Below are 14,170 nucleotides of genomic sequence, written 5' to 3' on the forward strand. Positions count from 1 at the left end.
TACATGTGGATTTGTCGAACATACTGCACAATTACTTTGACAGGTGATTCTATCAAATGGATATGATCTGCATAATGCCGATTTGATTGTCCTACCTGTCTTTTCTACAACTTTAATTTTTAGGCCCGTAGTGCGCAGGATTTTCTTGAATGCCTTACCTAGCTCGTTCTTAGGTGTGGCGTCAACGAACATTACTCCGTGAAATCTCCTGTTATCGTACCAAGTAACGTTTCTCATCCTTTTGTTGGTGTCCCTCTCTAACCTATTCCAGAACTTGTTGCGGTATAGGGGGCATATACCGTTTTCGTCGTTCCTTAGAATGCGTTCGAATCTAGCTTTCGCTCTTTTGTACATCCTGACTCTATCGTCTTGTGTGTATCCGGAGCGTTGCATTCGGAATATGTAGTGCTGGATGTGTTGTTGTCGTTCTTGTGGTTGGCATAGTGGTGATACATTCCTCATTACTCTAATTAAGTCTGTCACTAGGATGTTGAGTTTGGCAGTATCCGACATAGCTGAGTCACTACGGATTACTAGTGGATTAGCCATCGGTTTCTGATAGTGTGAGTGGAGTATACAGGGTTTAATGGTTCCATTAACCATAGCATCTTCCATCCATAGCTCAGTATCTAGGACGGGTAATCGTTTACTGGGGTGTTTAGAGGGTTAGTCTACACGTTCACATACACATACACATGTACACACTCTCACAGACACGTCTGCTCATTCTCCTAGACACTCACATACATACGTAGCACATGAGTACAAACATACATACATACCTACGTATGGGCATACACACGTACATACGCACACACATACATGGGCACATGCATACGTGCGCGTATACATACATACGCACATGCGTACGTATGTACATACACACATACATACATACATACATACATACATACATACATACATACATACATACATACATACATACATACATACGCACAATAGTAAAACAAAAGTTCTGTGATATAGAGATAAATATCTGATAATAGGTTTTAGGGTATAGTTTTGGGAGTAAGGGTCATAAATCACTTCCAGGCTTCGGTGGGGGGGGGGGGGTAGTTGAAATTTGCTATTATTGTGATGAGTGGTCACTCTACATCTATCCATCGCTACAGGTTTATAGCTTTATGTTTATAGTGTGTATGTGCGCGCATATACACACACATACATATATACATACATACATACATGCATACATACATACATACATACACACATGTATGCATACATACACACATACATACGTACATATATATGACGAACTAACTTTCTCAGATGCAGCACGGATTTTTGTCAGTGAACAGGTCGCGGATTTTAGCGACGAAAATATTTTGACAAATTAAACTTAAATGTTGAAGTGAATCGAACGGCTTTTGTGTTTCTTAAATGGCTTATAAACACCTTCCACGCTGCAATTGTGTATATATATATATATATATATATATATATATATATATATATATATATATATATATATATATATATATATAGATAGAGAGAGAGAGAGAGAGAAAGAGAGAGAAAAGGTCACCAGGATTTTGGAAAAAATCTTTTTATTTATTGATTATTATGAGCGCTATCGTTCGTTTCTCAAACTTGTCAAATAGAATTTTATGAATTTACAAGCAGCTTGTTCATTTATATCAGGTGTTTTGTTTAGAAGAGGAGAACACTTTTTTTATTTTTGGGGGTGGGGTTCCATGACAATGGAGATAGATAGATAGAAAGATAGGTGGGTAGATAGATTGACAGATAGATAGTCAGACAGATAGATTTCCTTATTGGCCACGCAGAGCTAAACATAGAAGTAGAGCTTTTCTTTTTGGGAAGAAGAGAAGGGGAAAAAAGGAGGGGTGAATTCCGATCAAAAGGGAACGTGAAAAGAAGAAAAAAGGGGGGGGGGCGAATTCCGATCAAAAGGGAACGTGAAAAGAAAAGTGGGGCCGATCAATAGGGATCGTGTATCACAGAAATGTTAATGTAAAAGGGAAAAACAGATTAGGTTTGTCCGTGGAAAGAAAAGCCTACAGAAAAGACCACGGGAACCTTGGACAATAGTTTCATGCAAAAAGAAAACACATTACAGTAAGTGGCTCTATTTTTCCTTCGTTTTTTTTTTATTCTGGTTCATAGGATTATGCTCAAGCTGGCTCCGTCATTCACACGTGTCATCCTTGCTACATTCACCTTTCTTTATTTGAAACTTTCACTAGACAAAGCTTCCCTCTCAACTCTCATCTCTAGACCTTTCAGACACGTCCAATATAATTTTCTTTCGCCATAGCCACAAGAACGATGAAAATGGCTCTTCCTTCCCGTTTCAAGGAAGGAGGCACGACAATATTTACGATAGACTCGGTTGATAAACCGACTCGTCCCACACGTGATAGCAGTCGTTTGACATAGACCCACAGGTCGGAAATTGTTGGACACTGTTACGAGTGTGTGCAGGATGGTTTCGTCGTTCTGACCACATCTCGGACAGGAGATCGTCATCGTACCTCCCCTCCACTAATCCCCTATAGAATGCTTTGGTCGACCCGGGACGGCATAGTTGCTTGAGAGCAACGCGACACTTGCGGTGCCATCCGCCCTTCCTCGGCCTCTTTTTGATCCACGACTGCAGTTCGGTCATGGAATCGAGCTGCGGGAAAGCGGCTTCACAAACGGCGACCACACCTTTTCACCGTCGTCAACGTAGAGCCGGAGATGTCACAGTCTTAGCGTGTGTCTGCGCATCATCAACCACGGCATGCCCAGCCCTCCTTTTAACGGGTGTTGGCAGCAAATGGATCGCCTGATCATCGGAACGCATCCTTTCCCAAAGAAGCGGAAGAGAATGCGTTCTAGTTTGGTGATGGTAGGGTCAGGACAAGGCACGACGATCAGGCGGTAGCAGATTACGGACGCGATGTATGTGTTCGCCACCTCCGCCCGACAGCTTCCTCTCGGCCCATTGCCGGGAGAGAGTGACAACCCTACTCGTTATCTCGTCTAATCGGGTCCCTGAAAACCTGTCTCGATGGGAAAGACGCGTTTAGTTTCCAGTACCCGGGACCCTGCCTATGTGTCTTACCTAAGTCTAGCGTACACGTCACAAGTTTGTGATCCGTGTTGCTGACTATGTGGAATTATGGACACCCTACGCTATCTCTATCTACTGTCCTGTACAGTATCCTATCTAGAAACGATCTCGACGACCCAATGCGGTTGCTCCATGTCCACTTTGGCGCATTCAGGTGGTCGAGTCGGTACCTGTCAGACAGTTGAAAGCGTTTGAGCAGGTCTCTGAAGCATTTGCATCTCCGTCTATTCCAATCTCTACTCACGTAGTCTACATGCGTGTCCAAGGTAGCATTCCAATCCCCCACTAAAAGTAAAAGACGAGACGTTCCTAGGAATACTTCTAGACGTCGAAAGAAATCCGGCCGACCTGTTAAAGGCGGTGCGTAGACTGATACGAGTCGAAAAGCGCAGCCATTGCTGCCGTCGACATCTAGGACGACCAGTCTACCATCCGGGTCTACGAATATTGTCTTTACTTTGATATCCAGACTCTTGCGAAAAAGTACCGCGGTACCACTACCGTCCATTCTCGGCAGACAGGGAGAAAAATAAATGTTAAACTGTCCGCCAAATATGGACTTTAGTGCCTGTGGATTATGGAGTCTGGTCTCACTTATGGCTATGATTTCTAACTTGTGTGACTTTATGTCATTAAAAAACAGAGAATCGAGACATACAACATAAAGAATATTCCCCTTCTTCAGTTGTACCTAGGCACAGGAGTGGCTGGGGGGTAGGCAGCTTGTTTATCAACGACATGGTCCCGGGTTCAGTCCCACTGCGTGACACCTTGGGCAAGTGTCTTCTACTATAGCTTCGGGCTGACCAAAGCCTTGTGAATGGATTTGGTAGACGAAACTGGAAGGAGCCCGTTGTATATGTATATATATGCATATGTATGTGTGTGTATATGTTTGTGTGTCTGTCCCCCAACATCACTTGACAACCGACGTTGGTGTGTTTACGTTCCTGTAACTTGGCGGTTTAGTAAAAAAGATCGATAGAATAAGTCCTGGGGTCAACTTACTCGACTAAAGGCGGTGCTCCAGCATGGCTGCAGTCAAATGACTGAAACAAGTAAAAGAGTATATATATATATATATACATACAGAGACCAAAGTGTATGTACGCTGCTATATATATATATATATATATATATATATATATATATATATATATATATATATATGTAAAGTTAATCCGAACAAGAAAACAAAAAAGACAACAACGCAAAGAGGTGGAACAATTAAAGTATTATTAGGCGCTCAGGAAAAACGGGAAGAAGGAGGGTATGACGTTTCGAGCGGAGCTCTTCGTCGGAAACATAAGAGAAAGAAAGATCCCGAGGTGGGAGGACAGAGGGAAAAAAACGCGAGTGGTTTTCACGAGGTAAACATACTGAGAGGCGGAAGTGGTAGACAAGAGGGGACAGGTTTTCAAAGACAGGAGAGCGGAAAAAGAAGGAAGGTAAGACACAGTGTGTGAGATGAAGAAGGTGTACGTGTGAGTGTATGCGTGTGTGTGTATGTATGTATATGTTGGGCGACGGCTAGTGGCAAGCAGCAGTAGTAACGGTCTGCGAGATGACAGGTGTGTGTGTTTATTAGTGCGTGCGTGTTTGTGTATGTGTGTGTATGTTGGGCGAAGTCTAGTGGTCGTAGCGAGTCACAGGTCAGAAGCAAAAGGAGGAAGAAGGGGAATGTGTGCGTGCGTGTGTACGTCCCGTGTGTGTGTTTTGTTGTAGTATGTGTGTGTACGTGTGCGTTTTTTGTGTGTATGGCGAGTAACTGTGCTTAACTGAGTGTATGTGTGGGTGTGTGTGTGTGCTTATATGTGCGTATATGTATAATTGTGTGCATGTATGTATGTGTGCGTGCGTGTGTGTGCGCATGTTTTGGTGTGCGTATGTATGTGTGTGTCAGTGCTTATATGTGTGTACGTATGTGTATGTGTGCGTGCGCGTGGAGGTATATGTTGCGTGTGTGTATGTGCCGGTGTGCATGTGAATTCGTGTGTGTTTGTACGTGTGTAAGTGTATTGTGTATATATATGTAAATGTGTGTGTGTGAGTGCGTGGGAGTGAATGTATGTATGTATGTGCGTGTGTGTACAAAAAGTAGGGGTATTATATGTGTGTTTATATGTTTATGTGTGTGTATATATATGCATGCAAGGAAACAATTCGCAACTGAAGGAATGATGGAAAAATACTCCCGCGGTGACAGGCGTAAGAGAAACCCAGAACGCGCCGGCCCCAGATACGAACCCAAGATATAGCCAGAACCCACAGGCGTGCGTGCATGCATGTATGTATGCGTGCGCGAGCGCGCGCATGCATGTGTGTGCGCGTGCATGCGAGTGTGTGTGTAAGTATGTGTGTGTGTATGTATGTGTGAGTGTGTATGTGTGTATGTCTGTGTGTCTGTGTGTATGTGTGTCCGTATGAGTGTATGTAAGTATGTGTGTGTGTATATGTGTGTGTATGGGTGTATGTATGTATCTATGTATGTGTGTGTATGTGTGTGTGTGTATGTATGTATGTGTAGAAGTGTGTGTGTGTGCATGTGTGTGCGCGTGCATGCGAGTGTGTATGTAAGTATGTGTGTGTGTATGTATGTGTGAGTGTGTATGTGTGTATGCCTGTGTGTATGTGTGTCCGTATGAGTATGTAAGTATGTGTGTGTGTATGTGTGTATGTGTATGAGTGTATGTATGTATGTATGTGTGTGTGTGTATGTATTTGTGGAAGTGTGTGTGTGTGTATGTATGTATGTATGTGTGTGTGTATGTATGTATGTGTGCATGCGTGTGCGTGTGTGCGTATGTATGTATGCGTGCATGCGTGTATGTGTGTGTATGTATGCATGTGCGTATGTATGTGTGTGTGTGTGTGCATGTGTGTAAGTATATGTGTATGTGCGTATATATGTGTGTATGTGTGTGTCTATGTATGTGTGTGTGTATGTATGTATGTGTGTAGGCGTGAGTGTATAGGTGTATGTATGTGTGTATGTATGTATGGGTGTGTGTCTGTGTATGTTTGTGTGTGTGTGTGTATGTATGTCTGTATGAGTGAAGGTATGAATGTATGTAAGTGTGTGTGTGTACGTATGTAATGTATGTATGTATGCGTGTGTGTGTGTGTGTATGTATGCGTGTGTGTGTGTATGTATGCGTGTGCGTGTGTATGTAGGTGCGTATGTAAGTATGTGGGAGTGTAGGTGCGTGTGTGTGTATGTGTGCGTGTGCGTGTATATGTGGGTGTGTGTGTATGTGTGTGTGAGTGTATGGGTGTATGTCATGCATGTGTGTGCGCGTGCAGGCGAGTGTGTGTGTAAGTATGTGTGTGTATGTATGTGTGTGTGTGTATGTCTGTGTGTATGTGTGTCCGTATGAGAGTATGTAAGTATGTGTGTATATGTGTATGTGCATGGGTGTATGTATGTATGTATGTGTGTGTGTATGTATGTATGTGTGTATATGTGGAAGTGTGTGTGTGTATGTATGTGTGCATGCGTGTGTGTGTGTGTATGTATGCGTGCATGCGTGTATGTGTGTGTATGTATGCATGCATGCATGTGCGTATGTATGTGTGTGTGTGTGTGCATGTATGTAAGTATATGTGTATGTGTGTGTATGTGTGTGTGTATGTATGTGTGTAGGCGTGTGTGTATAGGTGTATGTGTGTATGTATGTATGGGTGTGTGTCTGTGTATGTTTGTGTGTGTGTATGTATGTATGAGTGAAGGTATGAATGTATGTAAGTGTGTGTGTATGAATGTATGTAAGTGTGTGTGTGTAAGTATGTAATGTATGTATGTATGCGTGTGTGTGTATGTATGCGTGTGCGTGTGTATGTAGGTGCGTATGTATGTATGTGGGAGTGTAGATGTGTGTGTGTGTATGTGTGCGTATGCGTGTATATGTGGGTGTGTGTGTATGTGTGTGTGAGTGTATGGGTGTGTGTCTGTGTGTATGTATGTCTTATGTATGTATGTGTGTGTATGTATGTGTGTGTATGTGTGTATGTGTGTAGGTATGTATGTGTGTGTGTATGTATGTATATGTGTAAGTGTGTGTGCGTGTATGTATGTAGGTATGTAGGTGCGCGCACGTGCATGCATGCATGTGTGTGTGTATGTATGTACACACACACACACGAAGCAAGCTCCCACACACAACACACAAACAACACAACGCACACATATGGAGCCGACCCGACCCCAGGTCCGTGTCGAAGCGCGCGCGCGCGGACCCCCGGACACCCACACCACGAGAACCGAAGATCCATCAACCCCTAAACCCAAAAGAAAGGGGGTGCGCCAGGATGCAAATATATGTATGTGTGCGTGCATTCGTGTAAACGTGTGCGTGTGTAGGTATGTATGTATGTATGCGTATGTGCATGCGTGTATGTGTGCATGTGTGTGTGTGTATGTATGTATGTATGTAAAGTATGTATGTACAATGTGTGTGTGTGTGTATGTGTGTATGTATGTGCGTATGTATGTATGTGTGTATGTATGTATGTATGTATGTATGTATGTATGTACGTAGATGTGTATACGTATGTGTGTGTGTGTGTGAACGGGCGTGTGTGTGTGCGCGTGGGTATGTATAGGTGTGGAAGTATGTGTGCGTACAAGTGAGTAAGTAGGTTGTGTGTGTGTGGTGTGTTGGAGGTAGGTGTGTTGGAAGTAGGTATGTGGGGAGGGGTGTTTTTTCGAAAAAAAAAGCCCTAAGAGGAGGGGTCTGTGTTGAGTCCCTGTGGGGTAGTTGTTTGTAGGGTGAAGATGTAGCGTTGCTCCAAGTGGAGCCTAGATAGTGGACGACCGGTGTGTGGGGCGAGACCAAACACAGAGATGTCATCAGGGGAATGGCTGGTCGAGCGGAAGTGGCGTGTGACGGGAGAAAAAGAACGTAGGCGAACGTCCCTCAGATGTTCGGCGAATCGGTCAGACAACCGGCGTCCCGTCTGTCCTACATACAGCATCCCGCATAGTTTGCATTTAATACAGTATATGAGGCCAGACGAGGTGCACGTAAAAGAATGTCTGATACGTACAGTTCGCTGGTTGGAGCCGGTGACAGCAGTGGTGTTGGTGATGAAGGGGCAGGTGTTGCAGCGGGATCTAGAGCACGGGAATGATCCGTGTGGGGCTGAGGAGGAAGGAGAGAGGGTGCTATGGACCAGGAGGTTGCGTAGATTCCGGGCTCCTTTGAAGGAGGACAGGGTGGGTTGGGGGAAATGGGGCGGGTCGTGGGATCGAGCTGGAGGCGGCGGAAGGCACGTAGTATCTTCCGACGAAGGGGTAGAGTAGAGGGTGGAAAAGGAGGGGAAAGAACGCAAAACATCCGGACAGTAAGGTGATACAAAAATGGGACAACTAAACATCCAGATAGACGGTGCAAAGAAAACAAGGACGCGCCATTCGAAGTTTTCTTTCTTCAGTCGAGTACCAGATTGTCTTCGCAATTTCGGCTGATTATATTCAAGATTGCTCCAAGATTAGCCAGATCGGAGCAATCTCGACTATAATCACTAACCTGCTCTGGATGGCAAAAGCAATACATAGGTCAAACAAAAAACAATCTGCGTAAAAGAATGGCTCTGCACAGATCCAAGATCAAAATTCCCCAAAACAGAAAAATAGCATTCAGCCAACACATCAACATTTGCGCCACTAACAAAAATCCAAGCTTCAGAATTTTCCCCCTCTATTAATTCAGGGACGATACAACCTGTAGCCAACGAATTACAAAATACAGACCCCTTTTGAACGCATGTACAACAAACGACATATCCACCACGGCCTTAGAATAACACAAACACACACGCAAATATTTAAAATGATACACTCAAGAGATTCCCAAGAATTCATTAAAAAACAGTCCCAATCACTGCTATAATCCACAACGAATCACTTTTAGGTCACTTGACCATTTAACACCTTACTACTATCATACTACCTACATTCCTTCTTATTCTCCCGTTTCCTTCTCTTTCTTTCTACCACCTCCTTCAGGAATTCAACAATTACTACTACCATCCACAGCGGATGCTATCGGGGCAGTTGGCCATACTACTGTCATGGCACTCCCACATTCTTCTTCTTTTCTTCTTCTTCTTCTTCTTCTTCTTCTTCTTCTTCTTCTTCTTCTTCTTTCCTACAAAGAATTCACAACGACCTCGAACACACAAGCGTAAACAAGAGAGAGAGAAACGGACACAAACAAGGAAAATGCCACTTGTATTTGAACACTATGTAAATATTCTTTTAAAAAAACCTTTTCTTTTAATTTTTCCAAAATTTAATTGTTTTCCATACTTATAGTTGAAAAAGTCTCAATGACTGAAACCGGTATTGAAATGTTTTTTTATAAAATTATATTAGCATTTTCTATCTTGACTTTTGTTTCCATATATATATATATATATAATATATATATTGTTACGAAATCCCACCTGCCGTCGCTCAAACTCTTCGAAAAAACCCGGGACCCTACCAAGTCGAGCGACGACGATTCACCGGCCCGATCGATCGGCGAACTCGCCACGGACTCAAGGAGAGAGAGACAATTCGGTGGGAGAAAGGCGGCAGCAAACCCGACAGGACCGGCGACCGGAGATAACAACAACAACAACAACAACAACAGCAGGAAGAGACACCAAGAGAGACGGCTGAAGGCAATTGGCTTACATTTAACAACAGTTTATACAATTATTACAACATCAAATAAAATACATGCAAGGAAACAACGAATCAAAGCATTTAAACATGCAGATACAGTTCAATACATTTCAGATCAAATAATCTTCACGATACAGTCCAATGTTCAAATCACAACAGTTCAATACATTAAAGTCTTTCTCTTTCTTTTACATTTCAATACAACCCAACAACACATTTCTTTATAATCTCTGTTCATTTCTTTTCTTCCTCTTTTCCTTAATTCACAGTTCTTTACACATATCAAACATAAACAACATATACCATTTCAACTCCTATTATAATAGCCGTGCCTTCTATCCGTCATAATCCCTCTTTCGCTCTCAGTCCTCTGTGTATGTCGTTCTCAACGCTTTCACTGTCACTCTCTCACCTGTCATCCCTCAGATTGTCTGTCTGTCTTTCTCTACTGACCGCCTCCTCCGGCCTCTTTTGCTGTCTCAACAGAACTCCTCAACTGCCCTGTTACCAACTCACTGTCTCCGGCCGAACTGTCACAAACTCACAGCTCGTCGCTTTTTAAAGGGTAGCTTCCTTGACCCTTCTTTGACCTGGTAAAGGGTAGAGGTCTTTCCGAAAGCCATTACTCTTTTGTGAATCTGACAGAACAAAGGACAATAACTTTAGATTCCAGACTTTCACACTACAAACGAGCAAAGTAGGTCATAGCAGTTGTTTCCTAGTTGACCTACTCATATCAATATATATATATATATATATATGTGTGTGTGTGTGTGTGTGTGTGGAGGTGCAATGGCCTAGTGGTTAGGGCAGCGGACTTGCGGTCGCAGGATTGTGGTTTCGATTCCCAGACCAGGTGTTGTAAGTGTTTATTGAGCGAAAACACCTAAAAGCTCCACGATGCTCCGGCAAGGGGTGGTGATCCCTGCTGTACTTTTTCACCATTCTTCCTTTCACTCTTTCTTCTGTTGGCCTGCTCGCTTAGCCAGCGGGATGGCATCATTCGAAGGCAAAAACAATACGAACGCATTGTGACCAGCGATGTGTAGCAACATCTGATGGTCTGGTCGGTCACGTGATCACGTGATATATATATATATATATATATATATATATATCTTAGACCCCCCCTTGGAGTAAGCATGCTGTCCAGCAGAGCAAAAAAATTCTTTTCTTCTTCTTCCCTCTCCCTTCCCCTCTTTTTCTTTAGCACTCATTCCCAATACAAACACACACACACACATACATGCTCTCTCTCTCTCTCACTTTCTTCTCATCTTGTACTGTCTTATATTCCTCCCCAACCACTAAAACCTCAATACCACTATAAAATGGTCAAAACTTTTCACACAGGAACTTAGTTTGATTTGAAAACCCCACTAGAATGGGAGAAAGCGCTAATACATGTTCTAAGTTATATGATGTATAAAAAATGTAATATACAAATAAATATCTGTAAATATAAACCATCCGATTTTCTGAGTACCTCATTTCTTCTAATATAAAATACCTGTACATCATCTCCAAACCTCCCAATACATATATTTGGATGTACAAGACATCAGAATGGATGGACTAATATCAGATCCACAAATAAAAGATACCAAAAAATACAGAAAACATCGAAAAGAATGGAACAGAATCAGACCCAAAACAGGCTTATACCAAACACGCAGAAGACCTAACACAAATCTGCAAAATATGCAATACCAAAATAAATAAGACAGAAGCACATCTTCAACAGGGGAATACCAGAATCATGGAAGATCTGCTCACAGAAACCTCTAGTAAGTTGAATTCACTTCTTTCAAAAATTGATACACTCTTTGCAAACATTGCTTTAACAATAAATACGATCCAAACACAAAATATTCTCTCCAAAAATAATCAAGCAAACACAACTGACAACACAAATCTTTTGGCGGGACCACCCCAATCACAAAGGAAAACAAACGATGAAGAAACAAAAACTGACACAAACCAAGAAAAACCTTCAAATCCCCAAGACTGGAACAAACTTCTAAACCAATGTAAACATACTTATTGGAAAAGCATACGCTGTAAGAACATAGCCAACATATACCAAAACTGGCGGGACATGAAGAACCCAATACTCCCTAGAAAATTCCTTATCAAAGAAATAAGGGCTGAAATACTAGAAGAAACAACAATACGTGCAAACCTAGCCCTTTGCCGACTAGAAACAGAAATTTCCCTTCTACAAACACGAAGCACACACCAGGAAGATAAGATTAAAACAATTGATACCGTCGTAATGGCTGAGATAACAGAAAGGAACAATAACCAAAACAAAGAAAAACTACAACAATTAGGGAAAGAGGATACCAAACGAGAGGAGGAAAGATCCGGAATTATGTGGACCAAACAACAGGAATGGTTTTTAAACTACGAAAAGAACTATGGGGAAAAATCAATTATAAAGACAAAAAACTACCAAAGCAAATGAAAAGATACAACAAACTAAAACCATGAACATATTGGACTCCCAGACATCCAAATAAGCCCTACCAAACACAAACCAAAATCCCGCTCCTTACACTGCCGAACCCCCCAATAAACAGACACACAAAATATGAAAGACGACCATCAACCCAAAACCCCACAAAGACAAACACACAAGCAGCAAGACGAGCACGATACATACAACCAACAACCTATAACACTTGGAGAGAACAAATAGAATATGAACAACCACCAACACATAACACTGGACATCCTAAAAGGACACACACATAGAACAATAAACAAGTGGATAGAAATCAACACATAACCTACAACAAACATCGAGGAAATCCAAACCACACAAACACCAACCCCATGCAACCCCACAAATTTACAAGATGGATAAAAAACAACCCCCACTATCAATACAATACAAACACAATACATGAACCATCCACCTACCCACAAAGAAACCTGAACCCCAGTAATAGAAATTGGCTCAACAAACACAGAAGATGCGAAAAAACAACTACCAAAGACAAAACAACACATACAGACCACACAGACCATCCCTACTACAAGTATACCTAAGAGCTGAAAATGGAATTTGGAGACGCAACAACACAACCCCATTTTTAGAGAAAGGATTCTTCAACCATACTCCAGACCCAATACACCAAAAATTCCGGATGAACACACAAAATACATAGACCCCAAAATAATAAACCTATCTAAAAGAGAACTTAAAGAAAGTGAAATGAACCTACTACTAAAAGGCCTCAAATTTACACCTACACCCACTCCAAACCTCATAGAACTAAAACTGATATAGACAACTTCAGCCGCCACCTCTGCCTTATGGAATTCTTTGAAAATAAAGAAACAGAAGATAACTCAATCATAAGAAAAGATCCCATTTCACCCCTTACAAGGGAAGTGACAAACACCTTGACACATACATAGAGACAATATCCAAATTCCCTCTCAACACACACAAATGCAAACAGAATTTCCGCAGAGGAGAAAAAAACCCTTACAAAAACTAAAAAATGACAAGTCAATCATTATAAAAGAAACTGACAAAGGTGGAGCAATAGTTATTATGGATACAGATTACTACAAAGAAAAGATACTGGAGTTGCTGAACAACCAGACGTACAATAAAGAGGAACCAACACCACCGGAGAAAGCAACAATAAAAAAAATTAGAACTTTAGTCAATGAATACCAGGACTCCTTTACAGATAAGGAGAAAAACTATCTATGCAACTAAGAACCAAAGTTAGCAACTTTTATGGATTACCTAAAATTCATAAAAGCTCTGAAATACAGAGAGCCATAAAGGAACAGAGGAACCACTATATAAGAATACAAAGGCCTGCAGACCTCACAATGAGACCAATAGTGGCAGGACCCCAGGCACCAACACAAAAACTAAGCCACTTCATAGATGTACTCCTCAAACCTTTATGCCCACAGATAGCAAGCTACATAAGGGATGACATAGACTTCCTCACAAACATTCCAAATACAGTCCCGAAAAACACCATACTTGCAAGCTTCGATGTCACAAATCTATACACAAACATACCACACACCCTAGGTCTGGAAGCAATAAAACAATCGGTAAAAAAATACAGGGAACTCATAGACGAACGTTTCAAGACAGACGTTATCACCCAAGCCACCCAATTAATACTCGAAGAAAATACATTCTCATTCAACAACAAGACATACCGACAGCTAAAAGGAATGGCTATGGGTACAAAATTCGCACCTTCATATGCCAACCTGGTGATGGGTTTCCTGGAGAACAAACTATACGATGAAATAGGGAAAGTCTTCGAACACGACTTCAGAGAAGACATCAAGAAAAGTGGAAACGCTACCTTGATGACTGCTTCATGTTTTGGAACAGATCAGAAGAAGAC

General features: G+C 41.9%; 1 protein-coding gene across 1 annotated transcript in view; it reads right to left on the reverse strand.

The window, feature by feature from the left end:
- LOC115232458 (lysozyme 3-like) overlaps nt 1-4,130 on the reverse strand; it is a 32,993-nt gene extending 28,863 nt beyond the window's left edge. Inside the window, exon 1 of the mRNA XM_029802341.2 lies at nt 4,112-4,130. The gene's annotated coding sequence lies outside the window, so the exon portion shown is untranslated. The remainder of the gene's footprint in view (nt 1-4,111) is intronic.
- Nucleotides 4,131-14,170: the final 10,040 nt, after the last annotated feature.

The sequence above is a fragment of the Octopus sinensis genome, linkage group LG2 (assembly GCF_006345805.1).
Source record: "Octopus sinensis linkage group LG2, ASM634580v1, whole genome shotgun sequence".
Lineage (NCBI taxonomy): Eukaryota > Metazoa > Mollusca > Cephalopoda > Octopoda > Octopodidae > Octopus > Octopus sinensis.